The sequence below is a fragment of the Natrix helvetica genome (assembly GCF_964273705.1).
Source record: "Natrix helvetica genome assembly, chromosome: 5".
Classification (NCBI taxonomy): domain Eukaryota; kingdom Metazoa; phylum Chordata; class Lepidosauria; order Squamata; family Natricidae; genus Natrix; species Natrix helvetica.
This window is the reverse complement of record NC_138551.1, coordinates 5,289,139-5,312,881: the sequence shown is the minus strand read 5'-3', so window position 1 is coordinate 5,312,881 and position 23,743 is coordinate 5,289,139. Positions and strand designations below refer to the sequence as shown.

General features: G+C 42.3%; 1 protein-coding gene across 1 annotated transcript in view; it reads right to left on the bottom strand.

Annotated features, from left to right (window-relative positions):
• Window positions 1–11,623: 11,623 nt before the first annotated feature.
• LOC309393646 (cytochrome P450 2J6-like) overlaps window positions 11,624–23,743 on the bottom strand; it is a 64,723-nt gene continuing 52,603 nt past the window's right edge. Inside the window, exons 9-14 of the transcript XR_014175624.1 lie at window positions 22,364–22,526; window positions 17,938–18,087; window positions 17,073–17,233; window positions 14,807–14,983; window positions 12,757–12,898; window positions 11,624–11,644 (exon numbers count right to left, since the gene is read on the bottom strand). The gene's annotated coding sequence lies outside the window, so the exon portion shown is untranslated. The remainder of the gene's footprint in view (window positions 11,645–12,756; window positions 12,899–14,806; window positions 14,984–17,072; window positions 17,234–17,937; window positions 18,088–22,363; window positions 22,527–23,743) is intronic.

Below are 23,743 nucleotides of genomic sequence, written 5' to 3'. Positions count from 1 at the left end.
TAAATACATGTAAAATATCTCTCTCTCTCTCTCTCTCTCTCTCTCTCTCTCTCTCTCTCTCTCTCTCTCTCTCACACACACACACACACACACACACACACACACACACACACACACAGAGCTCCTATGCGAAATTCAATTTTTTTTACTACCAGTTCTCGGGGTGTGGCTTGGTGGGCATGGTATGACTTGGTGGGTATGACTTGATAGACATAGCAGGGGAAGGATACTGCAAAATCTTCATTCTCACCCCACTCTGGGGTCAGCAACAGGTGGCATTTGCCAGTTCTCTGAACTACTCAAAGTTTCCGCTACCGGTTCTCCAGAACCTGTCAGAACCTGCTGGATTTCACCCCTGATATACGGTGTGTAAATACACACACTTGGGTGGGCTGCTATGGGAGAACTCATAGCTAACGTTATGGCCAATTTGGAGAACCTCAAATCCCAGCCCTGGCTGGCCCCACCCCTAAGGAATAGGGACCACCCTTGGGTGGGAAGGTAACAGCGTTCCATTCACCTTCGCCATTTAGTTATGCCAGCCACATGACCACAGAGACGTCTTTGGACAGTGCTGGCTCTTTGGCTTTGAAATGGAGATGAGCACCGCCCCCTAGAGTTGGGAACGACTAACACATATGTGCGAGGGGAACCTTTACCTTTATCAAGTTTACTTAGAAGGCGAGGGCTGGGCAGCACAAGCAAATGACAGCTAATGACTTAAAAGCCAGCCATCAACACCCCAACCAACATCTAAAAAGCCACATACACCAGGCCCTATATAAATGCAACACACAAATCAGCACACACTCTGCTAGAGAGATATTCCCTGAAGAAGGGTCCCAGCAGGAAGGAGTCTGAAAACTCAGAAGGCTCTGGTCCCAGTGACCAGTGGGACAGCTTGCCTCCCAAAGTTGTGGGTGCTCCCCACAATGGAATCCTGCATTCAGTTTTGGTTGTCACAAAGAGGATTAGGAGACTAAAACATATGAAGAATGGTTGCAGGAACTGGGGATGTCTAGTTTAATGAAAAGAAGGACCAGGGGAGACATGATAGCAGTCTTCCAATATCTCAGGGGTTGCCACAAAGAAGAGGGAGTCAAGCTATTCTCCAAGGCACCTGAGGGTAGAACAAGAAGCAGTGGGTGGAAACTAATCAAGGAGAGAAGCAACTTAGAACTGAGGAGAAACTTCCTGACAGTGAGAACAATTAATCAGTGGAACAGCTTCCCTCCAGAAGTTGTGAATGCCCCAACACTGGAAGTCTTTAAGAAGATGTTGGATAGCCATTTGTCTGAAACGGTATAGGGTTTCCTGCCTAGGCAGGGGGTTGGACTAGAAGACCTCCAAGGTCCCTTCCAACTCTGCTATTGTATTGTACTGTAAGACTGGAGGTGTCAGGGTTCCTAGTAATATACCCATAGCAAACAAAACTCCGAGGTAGGTAGATTCCTCAAAGAATAGTTTTATTTGGATTTATTATATTGGCACAGTTCTGGTGAAAACTGATTCCCTTGATTTTCACATAATTAAAAGTAAAAGTTTTTCCCCCTCCCCAAACAATCAGTCACATGGTCCAATCAAGGTGCAGTTTTGTTGCCTAGTGACATCACTCCTCCTTCCCCTAACCTGGTGGGAGAATGTCCTTGGTTCCCAAGAGAAAGTATTTTGTTTTGGCTATAAAACCCCAGCTACCTCTATTCCCCTGTCTCTCCGCTCCAGTGTCGCAACACTGAAGCCTCCAAAATGGCTTCAGACAGGTCAGCTTCAGGGTCGACAGGAGGTTTTTAAGAAGAGACTGGACAGCCATTTGTCTGGCATGATATAAGGTTTCCAGGGGGGTTGGACTAGAAAACCTTCAACTCTGGTGATGTTCCATGTTCTATGAATAACTTGGCAGTTTGCATTGCCCACAATGGAACATTAGATGCCCCGCTAAAAAATAACCTTTAAATGCTTCAGAATCCAGATGCCTGTCAAAGAAAATCTCCAAATTGAACACTGAATCTTTGTGTTCATGGATGTCATCTTTTCCTGACATTCATAACTGCTACCTCCTGGCAAACATATTTCTTAACTGGTATTTTAGGGGAATTGTTTTTTTAAATTTAATTTTATGGGATATTTGTAGGGGTTTTAAACTATTTACTCAGCTGTACAGTTCTGTTAAATCTTTTTTATCCTCCTTCGTATCTATTTATCTATTTAATAATTTTAACTGCTTAATTTTATAGTTATTTATATGATGTATTTCCGATATGGACTGTACACCGCCCCGAGTCCCTTTCGGGAGAGGGGGCGGTCTATAAGCGCTCAGTAAATAAATAAATAAATAAATAAATAAATAAATAAATAAATAAATAAATAAATAAATAAATAAAATAAATAAACATTCAAGGCCATCATCACAATGATCAGCCAGAAGTCAGCTTCAGATCCTGGATCTGAGGTGTGGGAGCATTTCTGGAGCTTCACCTGACTTTGAATAGTTGAAGATATTTAAAATGTACAATTCCTTTCTTTATTTCATTTTGAAAAACAGAAGGGAAATTAAAAAAAAAACAACCAACCAGATCTCTAGATTTCCAAGTCTTGTCTCCATTGCATCTGGATAAATCTGCTCTAGGCAGGAGACCTTACATCAACCCGGTTTAATGTTTGCCCAGTTTTTTCGAAATCTCCTGGGTTACCCTCTGCTAACCCTGGTGAACCGATGTTATATTAATTGGGTTTGTTTTTTGGATTGTTTCTAATTTCCTTTTAACTTTTGTAATATGTGTTTTTTTAATGCTGTACGTCACCCTGGGTTCTTTGGGAGAAGGGCGGCATATAAATCCAATAAAACAAGCAAACAAACAAACAAACAAACAAACTGATGTGAACTTGGACAAGCACCCCGAGAAAGACGCAGCACATCCAAGGTTTGGGACATGATTTGTTTACTGGGAAGCTTTATCTGGTTTTTTATCATAAAAAGCACTTGAAGTTGGGTTTTCTTTAACAAGAAAGCCAATGGGGCAACTCTCACAATTTGTATGGTATTCTTGGCTCCTTCTGAAGAAGGATAGAAAGGGTCTGTTGAATCCTTGTATAAAATGAATGCTATGTCAAATCAGGAAGGCGGGAGACAGGATTTTTAAGGACAAAAGTATCAAGGTAATGCCGAGGTGAGATTCAGCCGGTTCGCACCGGTTTGAGCGAACTGGATGTTAATTTTGCATCTGGTTTGCTGAACTGGTTATTGCAAAGACTGGCTGGCCATGGCCACCCTGCCCGTCCCCTCCCAGGAATCTCCACATGGCCCATTCAACATGCCAGGTAAGTGCAGGGGAGGCCCTGGGAGGGTAAAAAAGGGGGGCCTATTTCCAGCCTCCAGAGGACCTCCAGAGCAATCACTGCATTGACCCTTTGCTATCACCTGGGATATAACTCTTCCATCTTCAACACCTCCTATCAAAACTGCCTCAGTTCCTTCTTCTGTCCAAATTCATTCCCTGGAAAGAGTTGCGTGACAAATCTGATTTCAGACAGATCAGAAAATCATTGGGACAATGTTTCTAGGGGGGGGGGCTTCCCACAACTTCAACTCCCAGAATACCCCAGCCAGCAATGTGGAATTCTGGGAACTGAAGTCCACCCGTTTTAAAATAACGAAGGTTGAGAAATATTGCTTTAAAACAGAGGAAGCTTGAGTAGAGTGCAAGTTAAGGCAGAATGTCCCATGAAAGGAAAGGGAATGACCAAGAAATCATTTTAAAGGCCACATCAGTGATATCTTCGCCCTGTATTCATTTTCATCTATTTAAGGATGACCGGCAACGAGGAATGGCACAGATTTTAAAAGGTTGAGGATGTAAGGTAATTCCTATAAGCGGTTCCTGATTGAGTTCTTTCACTCCTTCTGGCAGCTGCAATTTGAAGCTTCTCAGCAGGTTGGTAAACAAAAGGAAAGACTCATGTCTGGCTAAGTTTTCCCCCAAACAGATACGAGCTCCTGCAAAGGAAATAGTAGAAAAACAGAAAGGGACGAATTAGATCCATCACTGACAGACATTGATCAAGGGCAAAGATACGGAAGACTAAAATAAGTAAATAAATCCAAGATGGACCTCTAAGTCCCCAAAACCCTCTTTTATTTATGGTCATTCACAGCCTGTAATGATTCTGACATTATTATTATTATTTATTTATTTAATTTGACTTCTTAATCGCCCCCTCTCCCCCCAGGGACTCGGGGCGACGTACAATAACAACAATCACAACAATATAATATGGAGGAGGTAGAAAATAAATAAATAAATTACAGTACTTCGAAACAATTAAAATCCCAATGACAGTTAAAATTTAAATTAAAATTAACAATTAAAAATGCCCAAGAGGTGGAGAAGCTCTAAATTTAAGCCAGGCCGGCTAGTCGGAACAGGTGGGTCTTCAATTTCATACGGAAGGAGCGGAGGTCAGTTGTTGTCCTAATGTCTGGGGGGAGGTCATTCCAAAGGGTAGGGCCCATCACAGAGAAGGCCCTACTCCTGGGCGCCGCCCTCTGACACTCTCTGGAGGACGGCACCCAGAGAAGTCCCTCTCTGTGCGAGCGAATGGGTCGCAGGGATGTGTGGGGCAGGACGCGATCCCGCAAGTAACTAGGCCCTGTGCCATGGAGCGCTTTAAAGATGGTGACTAACACCTTGAAGTGGAAGTGCACTGGAAAAACAGTGTGGAATGTCACTTTTTAAAATAAAACAGGGCAAAAATCAGGCTATTCAATTGTGGACTTTGGTACTGGATGAGAACTCTGTCTGGGTGTGTTCAACCTTTTTGCTTGCCTGGGCTGAATTGAGTGAAGAATAATTGTCCTGTCTTGCCACATATAATAAGTATATAATATGCAGGTACGACCACAACTGAGCCCAAAATGTATGTTGTTAAGTGAGAACTTTTCTCACCACATTTGTTAAGTGCAGTTCTTCAATTAGTAAGTGAATCTAGTTTCTCCATTGACTTTGCTTGTCAGAAGGTCACAAACAAGGATCACATGACTCCAGGACACTGCGACCATCATAAACATGAACCACCTGTTAAGCATTCGAATGTAAATCACATGATCACGGAGATACTGCAATGGTCATAAGTGTGAAAATTTTTCATAAGTCCCTTTTTTCCGTGCCATTGTAACTTGAACGGTCACTAAATGAACTGTTGGAAGTCAAGGACTATGTGTAGTTAATATATATGAAGAGTAAACTTTTTATATTGAACGTGGTCCCAGAGTTTCCCTTTCAAGACTGCAGGAAGCCCAATGAAGGATGTCCCACCATGACTTCCTGCGGTGATGTCACTTCCATGAGGGCTAAGAAAAGGTAGCTCTACTAGCTTTGTTCGAGTTTCTGGGGTGAAGATCCTGAAAAAGGGCAAGTTGAACCTGGAGGGATCAACAGGAGAAGAGGGGAAGCCCGAGAGCCAAAGGAGGAATCAAGCAACTTCTCTATCGGATGAGGGAAAACCCCTTGAAATCACTGGAGAAGAAATCGGCGTCCATGGCCGATTATGGGTGGTGACTGCCGCACATGAGAGAGAGAAAATAGCAACACAGCAACATTGGTGAGAATATTTAAAACAACTGAAAAGATATAAACTCTATTAAAGACCCATTGAGCTAGAATTTCAAAGCTTTGAAGCTAGCTAGATACAGCTTAATATCGGCAGCTATGAGAAGAGAAGGAGCAAGTGATTTCCTGTAGCAAGGAGAGGAGGAGAGGATTGTTGGAGTGATTTGGACAATAAACAAAAATTGGAGCCAGACAAAACAGTGACAATTGTGAAGAAGGGGAGAGAACTATTTTGGAATACTCGAGAGAAAATGGGATATACAGAACCAAACATCGGACTTTTGATCAGATTTCTGCGGTGGAAAAAGAAAAGCCTGTAGGAAAGAAGAGTAAGAGTGCCTGCATTAGCCTGCTGATGCAATCTGAGGGGGGAAAAACTCTTTTTTAATGATCTCTGAAATCAGATTTAAAAAATTGATGGAGAACACTGAAAGAAGAAATATAAATGTAAACTGAACTGCGGTGAGGTAAAATATTGTTAAATGGTATTGAACCATATTATATTTGGAAGAGAGAGTGTAGAGGATATATGAACTATCGGTGATACTTTGAAATTATCAATGTTATAAATAGATGACATAATATTATATAAGAATTAAAATTAAGGATTTATTAGTCTAAACATATTGTATACCTAGAGAATAGTAAAAACATAGTAATATAGTGTCGAAGTGGGGTGTGTGTGTTAGTTTGCAATTATTAAAGGGATGATATAAGATTGTATACTGAATCAAATTAAGAACATGTTAGGTTAAATATATTCAATATTGTATGAATGTTGTGTGGATTGACTTGCATACTAACCCGACTGTATAGAAATTAAATTGTTAGATTATAGGATTGAATGATATTGAATTGAATTGAAATGTGCATGGGAGAGGGAAAACAGGGAGGGAGAAAGAGTAGAAAGAAAAAGACAGGAAAGAGAACAAATAGAACAAGAAGGTAGTAGAATAAGAATAGAGACAAGAAACGCAAGGAAACTAAGGGCGGCACACAAATAACACAATGGAACAAGAAATTAAGTTACTCTCACTAAATATAAATGGATTAAACTAACCAGAAAAGAGAAGGCAAACTTTGAGTAGATTACAAAAAACGAATATGGACATAGTATGCCTTCAAGAAGTACATATCAAAAGCCAATATAACAAACTACTAGAATATCCAAAGTTAGGGAAATTATTCACAACACTAGCACAACAAAAAAAAAAGAGGAATTGCAATATACATTAATGAATGGATAAATGCAAAAAAAAATGTAGATGAAGAGGGGAGGATTTTAATGATAGAAACAGAAACAGAACAAAGAAAAATTCTCCTCACAGCAATATACGTCCCAAATAAAAATCAAAAAGAATTTTACAAAAAGTTACACCAAAAAATAAAAGAAATAGAATATGAGGATATATGTCTAATTGGCATCTTCAATGCTACAGCAGATATCAACGATGACTACAAGAGTAACAAAAGAAATAAGAAGAAAAAGAATGCTACCATTTACCTTTTTTGAAATGGTGCAGGAACTGAACCTGAAAGATGTATGGAGAGAAAGGAATATAGGAAACAAACAATTTACATATTATTCAAATCCTCACAAATCATGGTCAAGGATAGATATGCTTTGGTCAACTCAAGAATTGAGAAGAGATTCAGAAGAGATTGAAATAATGATAAACACTTGGGCGGATCACAACCCAATGAAAATAACATGGAAAGGACCAAAAGAGAAAAAGAGATGGACAATGAATCAAAGTATATTGAAAGATAAAGATATAAAAATAATAGAAAGGGAATTGAAACTTTTCTATAAAGTAAAGAAGAAAGATGAAACATCGTTACAAAACCTATGGGATACCACGAAAGCTTTTACAGGAGGGTTGACAATAGCATATTTGGCAAGGAAAAACAAGGAAAAGAGACAAAAACAAGAAACTTTAGAGGAAGTTTAAAGGTCTTAGAGAAAGAACTTAAAAAATTTGAAATGGACCTGCAAAAAAATCAACAAGAGGCAAAAATAAAGGAGAAAAAGAACGAATAAAAGACAAATTAAATTTGATGACACAAGAAGAGATGGCCCCAAAAAATTAAATTTGCAAAACAAAACTATTTTGAAAATGCGAATAAACCGGGAAGATGGTTAGCATACAAATTGAAAAAAGAAAAAATAATAATACATCACCTACAAGATGAAAGGGGAAACATACAATACCGGAAAGAGGAAAAAATATATAGTACAGACATTTTTCGAGAAACTGTACAGCAAAGAAAACATATTACAAGACAACATCGAACAATACTTAAATAAAAAGAATCTACATGAAATTGAGGAAGAGAAAAGAAAAATGCTAAAGAACAAAAAAACCCACAGTGATAGAATTAAAGGAAGCATTGAAGAGACAAAATAATAATAATAATAAAACACTGGGCCCAGACAGTATACCTGTAGAATTTTATAAAGCCATGCAAGAGCAGACAGAAATAGTGATTTTAGATCTATTTAATGAAGCACTTACGGAAGCAAAACTACCAAAACTACCATGGAGGGAAGCATATATAACAGTGATAGCAATATAACAGGGAGCGCAGGGGGGTCGTGTGTGGGCATGCCACAACCATAATGCAATGTGCTACCCCCAGTGCGCATGCGCACACTACAGGCGCAACCCCTCATTTTTTGCATGATTTTTTCACCCTCCCCAGGCTCCAGAGGCTTTATAGGAGCCTGGGGAGGGTGGAAACAGCCTCCACCGCCCCCGGAAGCCCTCCGGAGGCTTCAGGGACCTTCAGGAGGCTTCCCTGAAGCCTCTGGAGCAGTCAAAATGAGCCTCCAAGCAAACCTGAAGTCACTTCTGGTTTGCTCGGAGGGTCGTTTTGAGCGCTCCAAAGGCTTCAGGGATCTTCAGGACGGTTCCCTGAAGCCTCTGGAGCAGTCAAAACAACCCTCCAAGCAAACCGGAAACAGCCCTATGGGAAAACCGGAAGTTCAGGAAGGGTCAGGGAAAAAGCCACGAATTAAATTAAAATTACTACAGGACAGTAGAGAAAGAGGAGGATTTGGACTTCCTGATTGGGAGCTTTATTATCTATCAAGCAGCGTCTCTCACCTGGATAAGAGACTGGATCAATCTGAAAAACAGAAGATTACTAAGAATAGAAGGTTATAATTTGGAACTGGTTTGGCACATCTTCATCGGGGATGGGAAAGACAAAATTCATAGCTATTTCCAAAAACATCTAATTAGAAAAGCTCTACTACAAACTTGGTTAAAAATCACAACAAAACACTACAACAAAATCCCAATCTGGCTATCCACCATGGAAGCTCTGATATACCCGAACGTATTGGACATAGACAAGATAATAAGATATAAGGATATATTAGACAACCAAGAAAGACTGAAAACAAGGCAAGAATTGAAAGGGAATAGATATAGGCTGGTGGCCTTATTTACAAATACAGGCAAGGTATAAAAAGGACAGGGAAAGGGATGGATTCTATAAGAAGCCGCAAGAGCTGATAAAATTCTACAGGGAACCAAAGAAACATTGATTAAAAATATATCACTATTTATTAAAATTAAAAATGGAAGAAGAAAATGTGAAAGAAACTATGATAAAATGGGTGATAAATTTTGTGTATAATATAGAATTGGCAGAATGGGAAAAATTTGGGAAATAAATTACAAATTAACGATGGCAACGACATATAGAGAAAACATGTACAAGATGTTCTACAGATGGCACCTTCCACCAGCGAGAATTGCGAAAATGTTCCCGGAGTGTTCACCTATCTGTGGGAAATGCAACCAACAACATGGAACCTACTACCATATGTGGTGGACGTGCACATCTGCGAAAAAGTATTGGAAAAAAATAAAAGATTGGCTAGAGGAGATTACTAAACACCAAATTGCGCTAAAACCTGAATTATTTTTGTTAGGAATTATAAAAGGAAATTATGAAAAAAAATTAGATACTTAATTCTACACATAATTACGGCCGCGAGAATTACATTCGCTCAAAACCGGAAAAATGATTATACACCAACAGAAGAAAATGTAATAAAAAAAATATTGGAATGTGCAGAGATGGATAGGCTCACAAAAGAACTAAAAGAGAAAGAAGAATCGGAATACTACTCCGTATGGGATTTATTGTACAATTGGCTAGAGGAAGCGGGGGGGGGGGGGAGCAGGAAAGCCAAATAGAAAGGAAAAATGATTAACAAATTAAAAGACAACTACAAAACCGGAAAATGATTAAAAGATAGAAATATGAGATAGACTATACCAAATATATATTATACAAAATGACTTAAATGTAATAAAAATTGTTATATATAGAATATATAGATTATTATATATAGGATGAAAAAAATGTATGAAATAATGTAAATGCACAAATATATAAAGCTATAGTTACAAAAGATTAAAAAAAATAGCAACAAATATGTAAAAAAAATGTAATGTGTTGCAAAGATGTAAAGTTTGTACAAACAAAATTAACAAAATAAAATATTTTTTAAAAAAGAAGGGTGTCCCACCGCTTTCTCCTCAATCTTCTTTCTGACCACTAGAAAAATGATTCAGTGCTTACCTGTCCCAAATGGCAGAAATTCTACTCTCTTTGTAAAATTTCCCTCTTTGTCCAAAAAATGATTTGGATTGAATTCTTCGGGACTCTCCCATTGCCTGGGATCCAGAAGAACTGAACGGAAATTTGCAAGAATGAAAGTTCCCTGTAGGGAAGACAATTGACAAGGCTGAGACAACTCAATTTTAGCCTTGGAGTACCATTACACTCATCTTAGGCCAGGAGTCAGCAACAAGTGGCTCTGGAGCCACATGTGGCTCTTTTATCCCTCTGCTGCGGCTCCTGAACTGAACTGGCTGATGCCACCACTGGCTTCCCCCCCTCCCCTCCCAGTCACTCCTCGCCTGGCCTGAGAAGTTAAGGGCGATGGCAGGGGATCGAGACTCGCTACAGTCCATTTGCACTCAAGGCAGCCCTCACCTCCCGCTGTTTTAGGCTCAAAGCTATAAGCTGAGTGCGGGAAGCACTGCAACAGAGAGAAGCGGCCGGAGCTGATTCTTCGGTGCCTCATCTCTTGCTGGGTCTCATGGGTGCTTCTTCCAGCCCTTCTTGGTGCAGGACATGCCTCGGTTGCTCAGGGAGATGCGCAACCTGCTCTCTGCTCCGAGACATTGCCCCGACCTGGCTGCGGTCAAAGCCGCTACTGTTGCAGCCTCCATGGTCTGCTCACCGAAATTTAGCGAGCTTCACAATGGGGAAGATGGGCTCCCCTGCTCCTCTTGGAGCCCATTTTGATGCGGGCCCTGCTCCACTCGCCCCTGGCAACAGCAGTGGAGACAGAGAGAGAAAGAAAGAGAGAGAGAAAAAACAGAGAGAGAGGGGGGGGAGAGAGCTCTGTGCGACCTATGCAGCCTATGGGCTTTCAAAAATGCAGAGAAGAGCAACCAAGATGACTAGGGGACTGGAGGTTAAAACATATGATGAACAGTTGCAGGAACTGGGCATGGCTAGTCTAGTGCAGAGAAGGACCAGGGGAGACATAATTGCAATCTTCTGATATTGCAGGAGCTGCCAGAGAGGAGGGAGTCAAGCTGTTTTCCAAAGCACCAGAAAGCCAGACAAAGAATAACGGATGGAATCTGACCGAGGATCAGAAGTTGCCTTCAGAAGTTGTGGGAGCTTCATCACTAGAAGCTTTAATTGAAGAACTGAACTGCCTTCCATCAGAAATGGTGTAGGGTCTCCTGCTTGGGTGGCGGTTTGCACTAGATGACCCTTCCAACTCTGTTATTCTGTTAGTATGTGTTGTCTTACCTTTGGAATAGAAAGGCCACACACATTTACGTTTCTCACTGTTTTCCTGGGAAAACCAAAGAATAAGAAGTATTTTGAACCCAGAATTTCATGAAGGACAGCGTGAGTGTAAGCCAATTTCCACCGGTCTTCATAACAGATTGAGTCAGAGGAACCCAAAACAGTTTCCATTTCTTTGTAGACTTTATCTGGGTGAAATGTTAGAAAAGGGTATTATTGCATTTGAGCTCAAATAAACCACACCATTATAGAGGGTGTTAGGGGAGTTCCTTTACACCTGCATAATGTCACTGTGCATGACCTTCTTAAACAGTTACCGAAAGAACAAGCCGCGTAAGATCCTCACTCCCATCACCTCTCTACATGGGGCTCCCCTTGAGATGCACCCGGAGACTACAGCTGGTTCAGAATGCGGCCGTGCGGGCAATTATGGGGAGAACGAGGTTCACCCATGTAACACCTCTCCTGCGCGACCTGGACTGGCTCCCTGTGGTCTACCGGGTGCGCTTCAAGGTGTTAATCACCATCTTTAAAGCGCTCCATGGCACGGGACCTAGTTATTTGCGGGATCGTATCCTGCCCCATACATCCCTGCGACCAATCCGCTCTCACAGAGAGGGACTCCTCCGGGTGCCGTCCACTAGGCAGTGCCAGAGGGCGGCGCCCAGGAGTAGGGCCTTCTCTGTGATGGGCCCAGCCCTCTGGAACGACCTCCCCCCAGATATTAGGACAACGACTGATCTCCGCTCCTTCCGCACGAAACTCAAGACCCACCTGTTCCAACTAGCCGGCCTGGCTTAATTAGAACTCTCTAACCTCCCTGGCAATTTTAAACTGTAATTTAAATCTTTTGGGTATTTTAACTGTTTTAATTGTTGTAATTTTACTGTTATTTATCTTAACTTCGTGGCTTTTATTTCTATTTGAATTGTTAACTGTTGATGTATTTACCTCCTCCATGCAACACGCCTATATATTTGATTGTACGTCGCCCCGAGTCCCTTCGCGGAGAGGGCGCGACTGATAAATTGAATAAATAAATAAATAATAAATAAACCTCACCGAGACCATCCTGAAAAATGGGAGGGGAGATCTCCTGGAATTGGGGATTTCCTTGGCAGATAGTATGTTGCCTCCTTCAAGGTAAGGCTGGACACAGGGGACATTAATCTCTATGATGGTTTACATGTAGTCCTCGACTTACGACCACAATTGGGCCCAAAATTGGATCACCAAATGAATTGTTGTAAGTCGAGGACTACCTGGGTTCAGCCTTATTTTCATGGATGAGCCATCTTACCTTGGATATCTGGATACGTCACCATGAGGAGCAAAGCCCATTGCAGAAAGCTTGCTGTGGTTTCTGTTCCAGCAACAAACAATTCCATCATGCAATGAGCCATGTTTTCAGTATCGAAGGTTGAGTTGGGCTCACTCTGTTTCTAACAAAAGGAGAGATTTTAGTTAGACTTCTTTATTACTTTGATGCCTTGAGTCAGTCTTGATTCTTGGTGAGTGCTTGGAACTGCATCTACATGGAGGGAAGTATGCAGTGGAGTACCCCAAGGCTCTGTTTTGGGCCCAGTACTCTTCAACATCTTCATCAAAGATTTGGATGAGGGAATAAATGGGGAACTCATCAAATTTGCAGATGACACCAAGCTGGCAGGAATAGCCAACACTCCAGAAGACAGGCTAAAGATACAGAAGGATCTTGACAAACTTGAACATTGGGCACTATCTAATAAAATGAAATTCAATAGTGAAAAGAATCAGGTTCTACATTTAGGCAACAAAAACGAAATGCACAGGTACAGTATAGGTGGTGCCTTGCTCAACAGTAGTAACTGAAAGGGATCTTGGAGACCTAGTGGACAACCATTTAAATAGGAGCCAGACGTGTGCAGCAGCTGCCAAAAAAGCCAACACAGTTCTAGGCTGTATTAACAGAGGGATAGAATCAAGATCACATGAAGTGTTAATACCACTTTATAATGCGTTGGTAAGGCCACACTTGGAATACTGCATCCAGTTTTGTCGCCACGACGTAGGAAAGATGTGGAGACTCTAGAAAGAGTGCAGAGAAGAGCAACAAAGATGATTAGGGGGAGAGAAGAGCCAACGTCGCGGCGACACAATGTGCGGTCTCGATTGTCCGAGACCACCGTTTATCCTTTTATCACCATACGGTCCAAATGGACCTAAGCCGTCCTGAAGAGAGGGTGAACAGGGAGACAAAGTCTTGCTGGTCTCAGGGACACCGCAAAGTCCCTGATTGACCCAAGGGAAGTGCTCCAAATTGGCGATAAACAGACAGCCCCGTGCTGACAAAGTCGGAGACGGCTCCAGAAAGAAGGCAGTGAAAGTGAGTCCATCTGGTGAGGCTTTTCCTTTGTGAATGATTGCCCAAAGGATTTTTTAAAAAGATAAATTAGTCCTTTAAACACAGAATAAAGCGACAGAATTTATCTTTGTTGGATTGCCTTGGAAAATTTTTATTTCATTTTCTTCTTGTTCATGATGTTTTGTGGATTGAATGCTTTTTGTTTCTCTTCATAAGTGAACGAACTGTTTTTTTCCTCCTATTTTCTGCTGCCTTATTTGCTGGCTGGAACTAAAACCTTTTTTATTCTAATAATTCTTTTTACTACTTCTCATTAATTTTCATTAAAGACTTTTAAAGATTATTGTTTTCTATAAGCTTGAGACAAATGGGAGAAGAAGTGAATCTGCTACTCGGAAGTTAGAACTTGCTTTTTTTTCTTTCTCTTTGAAACAATGTATCCTTTGTTCTCACTGTTTTCGATTTTACTGACGCTGTAACGGAGAGCTTTGCAGTTTTGGAGTTTTGCAGCTTATCTGTGCAATTTGATAAGAAGCCAAGGGCACGGTGTTTTTACAGGTAACATGAATGGATAGCAGGATTCCAATGATAGTCTTAATTTGAACTTAAAAGAAGGTGTGTCTGTGTGCATTAAAATAAACAAACAGGCAGTCTTTAATAAGGGCTAAGAACCTGAATCGCTCTGACTGAATTGTTCTCAAAGACTCAAAAAGTCCTCTTGACAAATCTGTGGATCCCAGCAGGTGTGACTAAAATTCCCAGAAGGATCCTTACCTTTCCTCTCTTTTTTTTTGGTCTTTTAATGACCCTGTAATCCTTTGCATCATGGGTGGAATCAGGGCAACTGAATGAAGCTGAGTGATTACTGGCCAGATGCCTTTCCTGTCGCCAATGTGGAGTTTGCAGCAGATACAGTCTATTCTCATTGTGCCCAGAGGATCGAACTCACGGCCTGCTGATCATGGGCTGAGAGCTCCTCCTCTAGGCCACTGCACCACTCCCTTACCTTTCCTATCTGGAGAAGATAATGATCCAGGAAATCCTTTGGCTGACGCAGGGCCAAATCTTGGCTGTGTTTTTCTGTCTCTTCCTTTATAATTGATTTCCCTGTCTGGACGGATGCTTCTATCTTCTGATGAGGTCCTGGGAAATGTTTCACTAGCCATGGAAACAATTCATAGAGCTGCAGGAGAAGGAAAAACAAAATCCTACCAGTTCTCTGATGAGTTAGGTAATGTAGGCAGTCCTCAACTTACAATAGTTCATTTAGTGACGATTCAAAGCTAGATTGGCACTGAAAAAAGTGACATGATTGTTTTCCAGACGCGCAACCGTTGCAGCATCTCCATGGTCTCATGATCAAAATTCAGACCCTTAGCAACGGGTTCCTATTTATGACGGTTGCAGGGTTTCAGGGTCATGCAATCCCCTTTTGTGACCTTTTGGCAAGCAAAGTCAGTGGGGAAGCTAGATTCACGTAACAACTATGTTGTTAACTTAACGGCGGTGATTCACTTAACTTTGCCTAGAAAGGTCGTAAACTGGAACAAAACTCACTTAACAAATGTATCTCTCAACAATAGACTCAATTGTGGTCGTAAGTCGAGAACTACCTGTATTAGGGCATCCAGACTGGGAATGGGACAACTTGCTGTGGCCAACCCACCAGAGCCAAGAGAGACCACTGTGCCACAGATAACCGGTTGTGAGTCCCTATGTGTGAAGTGGGGTCCAGGGAAGCAGTTGGGCTTGCTGATTGTATACCTGGCTCCTCGCTATGCATCAGCAGCCCTGCCCGAGCTCCTCGAGGTGATCGCCGAGATGGCAGTTGAGACCCCCAGGCTGTTGGTCATGGGGGACTTTAACTTGCCATCGGTAAGGGAGACTTGGAGTGAAGTGCAGAGGAGATCCCAAAGAACTGGGGGTTTTTTAGTGCAAGTTTGGGATTACATGCAAGAGTATGGTGAGGATTTCCCATCGGAAGTGGCCAAAGTGAGATGTGTTACTATGGCTTTGGAAGGCAGCGCGGCTGCCTGGTTGGTAGCTTTGCGTAATGATTCCCTCCTGTTAAGGGATTATAAGGGTTTTATGACGGCCCTGATGAAACGCTTTGATGACCTGCTCCTAAATCAAAAGGCAAGAAGCAGGATGAAAATCTTAATGGGGGAGGGGAGGGGGCCTGAGGCTGAGTACACTCAGGAGTTTCGTGAGCTGTTTGTGCATATGTGGGGGTGGTCCAAGGAGGCGCCAAGAGCAGGAAAGGAGGGGCATCGGGAGCCCAACTCCTGCGCTAGACATGGCTCAAAACTGACCCTGGCTGGTGGGAAGGAACCTGGCTGGCAACTAGGGAAACCACCCTGGAAGGCATGGAAGGGGTTGATGTCCTTCCTCCAGACCAGGACGAGAAGGAACCCTCCTTTTCCATGGGAGAAAATGAAACTGATTCAGATGACGGCCACTTGGTAAGTCCCCGGTCAGGCCCCATGACCATCCCAGTAGAATTAAAAAAACCTCAGCTGGAGCCCAAGGGAAGATGCTGGCCCTTTTAGACTCTGGATGCACCCAATGTGTAATCAGCCCAGAGGTGGTGGAGAAAATGGAGGCTTTCTTTCTTGGATATTGAAGGAGGCATGCATGACACAACCAACCAACCAACCAACCAACCAACCAACCAACCATCCATCCATCCATCCATCCATCCATCCATCCATCCATCCAAAGGCTGATCTCAAATCTTCCAGTTGACCTTCCATACAGAATCAGAAGGTGAATTTCAACTTGCTCTTCTTGAAGTTCCATCCTAGTACAATGCCTTAACCTTCTATCACATTTGCCGAGTCACAAAACAGAACATTTCCTACGTGGTTTCTAAACATTCTTTTACTATATCAAATGTTAAGTGGCAAAGGAGGAGAGGCCTCTGAAAAGCTGTTCGAAATCTCTGGCTGATACGTTAAGTGACATACGACCGTGAACTTTCATTACAGATGAAAAATAATCAATACATAATACATAAAATACATAATACATAACATAAACAAGTAGGAAAAAATTAACTTTGGAAAGCAATGTGGAGCTAACATTGGTCATTTTTCCTCCAAGAGCAGATTGTAGTATTAGCTTTAAAACTGGATGTAGTTCAAGTTTCTGCATAAATTAAAACTTTGGTCTACTTTCGTAGATGTGTTAACCACTTTGGTACAGTGGTCTGCAGAGTGCTAATAAGAGACTTAGAAAGTTATAAGGGACTCAATAAGAAAATGATTGCTCACCAATAAGAAGGTGGAACCCCCAAATTTTGTATAATTACTAATGTAGTCTAATATCATCTAGAACTTTGTGTCTTCAGGGGAAAACCGGTATCCAAAATTCAAGACGCAAATCATATTACAGATTGAAGCATTGATGGATGGTGAAGGATCAATTGGCTGCCCTGTAAATAAAATTATACATTACCGTCTTAACAACATGCCAGCTTGGAGGAGCAGAATCTCATGATTGGATCAGATTAACAGAGTTGGAAGGGACTTTGTAGGTCATCTAGTCCAAGTCCCCACCCACCCAAGCAGGAGACCCTACACTATTTCTGACAAATGGCAGCCCAGTCTCTTCAAAGAATTGAGGACTTTGAACTATGGTGCTGGAGAAGACTCCTGCGAATCCCTTGGACTGCAAGGTGATCCAACCAGTCAGCCCTGGAGGAGATCAACCCTGACTGTTCTTTAGAAGGCCAGATCCTGAAGATGAAACTCAAATACTTTGGCCACCTAATGAGAAGGAAGGACTCGTTGGAGAAGAGTCTAATGCTGGGAATGATGGAGGGCAAAAGAAGAAGAAGGGGATGACAGAGAAGGAGGTGGCTGGATGGAGTCATCAAACAGTCGACATGAGCTTAAATGGACTCCAGAGGATGGTAGAGGACAGGAAGGCCTGGAGGAACGTTGTCCATGGGGTCACGATGGGTCAGACACAACTTCGCAACTAACAACAAATCTCTTCTTGAAAGCCTCCAGTGATGAAACACTCACAATTTCTGAACTGAATGAATGAATTAATTAATTAATGATTGGAGAACAAAACACCGAATCCTGCAAGTTCATCCCAATCTTCATATCATCCTTGTCAAGCTATTCCTACCCTTTGTGCGTGCAAAGGTCTCCACCAGCTGATGTGCCACCTCTTCTAGTTCACTTTCCATGTCTTTCTTCCCCAATCCCAACAGGCGGAGAGCACTTATGGTAAAACTTCTCTGCTCTTTCCAGTTGTGACCATTCGAAAATGCAATCCCTGAGGAATAATGTGAGAGTCATCCTTTTTTTTAAAAAAAAAAAAATCAGTAAGCATGACTTACAATTTCCACGAATAATTGCAGTGTGTGAAGCAACTGGATAACTATCAGAAACATCTTGAACCCTTTTGTTCTTAGTTTCCCTTGTACTCTTTCCCACATTCACACACAAACCTTGTCTGCTCTTCCCCATATCTACCAAAGAGGGTCTAGGACAGGGGTGTCAAACTCACTTTCATTGAGGGTGCATGAGGGCTGTGGTTGACCTTGAGGGGCCGGGTGCATGTGGTGACTGGGTGGGTGTGGTCAACTAGGTGGGCGTAGCCAGCTTGATGCCACTCACTGAACATGGCCAGCTGGGTGGGCGTGGCCAACTAGGTGGGCATAGCCAGCTTGATACCACTCACTGGGCATAGCCGACTGGGTGGGTGTGGCCAATTAGGTGAGTGTAGCCAGCTTGATGCCAATCACTGTGCATGGCTGACTAGGTGGGCATGGCCAACTAGGTGAGGGTAGCCAGCTTGATGCCAATCACTGAGCAGGGCCAAATTAGTGGGCATGGCCAGCTTGACACCACTTCCCAAACTGCTGGCATGTTCCCTTTTTGCACTGAGTGGACTGGGCTGATGCCATGCTGGCCCAATGTTTCGTCTTTGCATTGGGTAGACCGGGCTGAAGCTGTTGTGGTCCACCAGTGGCCTGAGGAGCTGGCAGCAGAGTCAGACAGTGAGGAGGTTGGGGAGGAGCATGGGTCAGTTCTGGAGTGTGGGGAAGGCTTGGATGAGGGCTCTGTGTCGGAGGCAGGGAGGGGGCCAGGGCCATCTGACAGTTATGTGCTGCCTCCGGAGCCTCCAGAATCGGACATCAGCAAGGCAGAGAAACAGGAAGAGCCTGTTCCCAGTGCGGACATGTGCAGAGCTGCCAGAAGACAAGAACAGTAAAGACAAAAGGGATGACTCCAGAGTAAGGCTTGGAGGTGATTGGGCCCTCCCATAGGACATAAAGGAGGAACCAAGGCACATGAGCCTTTGTAGGAAGCAACTTTGTTCGTTCTGGTCAGTTTAAATTCTGAAGCTCCTTTTTTGACTCTTTGCTCTATGTGGCCTTGCAAGCTAATTGCCAATTAGGTCTTTGGCAGTGTTTCAAGGGAGATATTGGTGGGTGCTTATCAGACTTATCACGAAAGACTTTGACAGACTTCTGTCGGACTCTTTACAAACTCTTTGTGATACATTAAGGGCTGTGAATGAACATAATTCACAGCCGTTGAAATAAAAAGAGGGTTTTTGGGACTGTGTGCTTTTTACTGTATCAGGAAGGGTAGGTCAGAACAGAAGTGACACGGACTGGCCCCTTGCATTTTCCAGGATGGCCCCGCAAGTCAGATGCGACCACATCCTGGGTCAGATCCAGCCCGCGGGCCTTGTGTTTGACACCCATGGTCTAGGACAACTCTCCATGGCCAAATCATCGCGGCCAACTCTCCACAGCCAATTTGCCATGGGACAAGGGTAACACTAATAGCGAAGAAGTGGTGGGATAGTATCATTAAAGAAAGGACGCCAAAGGAGGGGCAAAGTGAAATGTGAATGACAAAAAATAAATATATATTTTTTAAAATTATTTTAAATAATTAAGTCGAATGGTTGGATTGTCCTGCAGTCAGTTGGCTGTGGTGGGGTGTCCCATTGCGAACATAACAGAAAGGGTCCTTCCTGTTATGGCCAAAAGAGAAGCACAAGGCAACAAGTTGATGTTCGGTACAGGACAAAAATGTAGCTTTCATATGTTCTGCAAACTAATATCTATGGTTGCAAGGTGTTAGAGGTTTTCTTTTTTTTAATAAGGTACAAGTAATCCACGAGATATGACCAGTCACTTCAAAATTATAAACTACCTGAAAATGGTGACATCTGACTCAGATCCAAAGTTACTATGGTCAGACCACCCAGTCCCCTCTTTGTGTTCACATGACCCTACTTTGGGCACATGACAACAAGGGTGCATTTATGGCTATTAGCAGAGTCCTGTGATCATGTGAGACAGACTTTTACGACGGTTTTGCTGAAAACCAGGACTTATTTCCAAAGTTTGGCAAAACTACAGCCATGGGGTTTATGTCATGACTGCTGCTGCTGCAAAAAAAAAAAAAAAAAAAACACCATCATAATATTGGCTCAGTCGTGTTTTTATAACCATTACAATTTACAACCATAATGGACAGGCCATTATTCTGATGATGCGCTTTGACAGATTTCAAGAGGGAAAGTTTCATTTGAGGTTTTATTTATTTATTTATTATGCACACCTCCTATTGACCTCTTAGGAATGGTGTGAGGTCCATGGTAGACAGTTTAAGGTTAAAGTTATGGGGGTTTGAGGATGTAACGACAGAGTCAGGTAGAGCATTCCAGGCGTTGACCACTCTGTTGCTGAAGTCGCATTTTCTGCAATCGAGTTTGGTGCGGTTTACCTTCAGTTTGTATCTATTGTGTGAGTTAGGAATATAATCTAATGGTTGGGTTGGCAATATATACATCATATAACAATGCTGTACCCATTTCTTTAAATCATGCTGTAAAATGTGATTGGCTGCTGTTTCCTCCATCGGCCATAAGATGGAGCCAGAACTACTGTTAGTTACTGATCTGCTCTGAGGGTTTTTGGAAGCTGGCTGTTAGAAGTGCCGTATAGTGATCAGCGTGAGCTATTATAAGTTTTGCAACTGCTAGCAAACTTTGTGTACCGGACTGTTTGTATGATTATGGACTGTGTTATTTGGATTATCCCTTAACTGAAAGACGTTAATGACTGACTGTCTTATCTGTGTATGAATTGGACTGTTTGATGGACTGTTTGATTTCCACGAAAGTAAAAACCTATTTAAACTGCAGTGTCTCTGTATGCTGGTTTGTGTGTTCTCCAACACAACTCTCACAAGGCTTCTCTGAACTCACTTGCTCTCCCAACGGGGAGCTTTCCTAACAGTGTGCTCGTGTATTATTGCAGTTGAAGCTGAAGTAGTCATTGACAGGTAGGACGTTGTAGCAGATAATTTTGTGTACAATGCTTAGATCAGACCAAAAGCGGCGTACTTCAAGGTTGTCCAAGCCCAAAATTTCAAGCCTGGTGGCATAAGGTATTCTGTTGTAAGTAGAGGAGTGGAGTACTCATGAAATACCTCTGGACTCGCTCAATTGTGTTAATGTCCGATATACAGTGCGGATTCCAGACAGATGAGCTGTATTCAAGAATAGGTCTAGCAAACGTTTTATATGCCCTAGTTTGCAATACAATATTACCGGAGAAGAAGCTTCGCAAGATTAGGTTTAAAACTCTTAATGCCTTTTTGGCAATGCTGTTACAGTGAGCTCTGGCGCTTATATCTTTTGAGATGAGTACTCCATGATCCTTGACAGTGTGGGGGTCATCTATGAGGTCGTATCCGCCTAGCTTGTATTTGGTGTTCTGATTTTCTTTTTGCCAATGTGTAAGACAGAGCATTTGTTGGTTGAGGTTTGAAGTTGCCAATTGTTTGACCATTCAGACACATAGTCAAGGTCGTTTTGATGGTCATCAGCATTGTCAGGGGTGTTGAATAGTTTTACGTCATCAGCTAAGAGGATGCAGCTGCTTTTGAGATGATCGCAAAGGTTATTATGTAAAGTATAAAGGGTGTGTCCTAAGAGGCTACCCTGGGGGATGCTGCTGTTAACTGGTACAGGATTTGATAGAGCTCTCTCCCTATTTTGACTATTTGTTGCCTGTTTGACAGGAATGCAGCCATTCACTTGTGCAGGGATCCAGAAGTGCTGTAAGATTTTAGCTTTAAGAGTAGTTTGTCGCGTACCACTGAATCAAAGGCTTTGCAGAAGTCTATGTAAATTGCATCTATTGCTTTACCTATTTATTTTTTCTATTGCTATTGGTTTTTAGTAAAGTTCAATTCAAGTTTCATAGATAAAACAAGATTAATAAATTTGGGGCACTCCTTTAGGCTTGAAGTGGACAAAGAGAAGAGCAATTGATTTACACAAACCTAGCTGTCAGAACAGAAGCATTTCAGAACCAAATGACATGACTACCAAGCACAACTTTACATCCTGGGGGGAAAAAAACCATCCAAAGGAAACTCTCAGTCAAATACTTTCTTGAGCCTCACCATGCTTGACCTTAATATGAACTTAATAATTAAGAATATGTAGTATTCTTCTTTTCTTACATTTTTTTCCAGTTAAATGACCATAAAATACCTTGATCTTCAGAAGGACTTACCTTTACCGTTACCTATTTTTAAAAGAAAAGACGAAAGGGGGCGATCAGCAAAATCTTGCGAATGGTTGATCAGGCTTTCCTTGATTGCATGAAATCCAGAAATCACTACCACAGGTTGATGCCACACCCACACAGTGCAAATGTCTCCATATTGCTTGCTCAGCTGACATTTGGGGCAGAAAAAAGAGAAAACAGCTGGGACATTAGAGCAGGCAGAGGAATCTTCGTCACCTTTATATGACAGGAGCTAGAATTAGTATTCCATCTCCCCTGTGACCCCAAAACCCCAGATCTATTTCTGGAGCGGTTTCAATTAAATGGCAAGGAATAGTTCCATAGGAATTGGGATTTTCTTTCCGATCCGTTTGGGTCCCTTCCTTCTTTGTTTTCCTAAGCCACTTAGATCCTGGACTGCATAAAAGAGAAAATCCCCTGAGCTCCTGGTAAGCATTGATCAGAAAATGCTAACCTGCCATTATCTAGATAAGTGATTCTTAACCCTTCCTTCACCATGGACCCCCAAGACATAACTCAAGATTTAAATCATAACATTTCTTCAAGCATTTGTGGATCCCCTGTGATGACATCGTGATTCCCCACACAGGGGACTTCGGACCACAGGCTGAGAACCACCTACCTAGATGATTTCTAGATGGCAGAATCCACAAAATTGATCGCAAAGGTGTGGGGGGGGGGGGTTCCCAAAAAGGCAATTTGGATTTTTTTTTCTTCAAAGAAGCTTCACTTCTCATCTAAGAAGCTTCTTCGGTTTTGATTAAATGATGGAGAATGGAAGGAATTACATTCCTGGCAGTCATTTTAATACAATACAATAGCAGAGTTGGAAGGGACCTTGGAGGCATTCACAACATCTGGAGGCCAGCTGTTCCACTGGTTAATTGTTCTAACTGTCAGGAAGTTTCTCCTCAGTTCTAAGCTGCTTCTCTCCTTGATTAGTTTCCACCCATTGCTTCTTGTCCTGCCCTCAGGTGCTTTGGAGAATAGTTTGACTCCCTCTTCTTTGGGGCAACCCCTGAGATATTGGAACACTGCTATCTTGTCTCCCCTAGTCCTTCTTTCTCTTAAGCTAGACATACCCAGTTCCTGCAACCGTTCATCGTATGTTTTAGTTGGTTATTTATTTGGTTATTAGGATACGACACCATCTATCTCCAGTTTACAACACAGTCCTTTCAGCAGTTCCAAGATGGCTCCACACCCTTTTGCATGATTCAGATGATGCCCAGGGCACCGATAAATCTCCAAATGGCCTCAGAAAGAATGCAGTTGGCCACCTGCACCATGGCGGGGAGGGGGCATTTTTGCCTTCCCCAGGCTCTGAAGGCTTTCCTTGTTCCCATAACAAAAGGACATCTCATA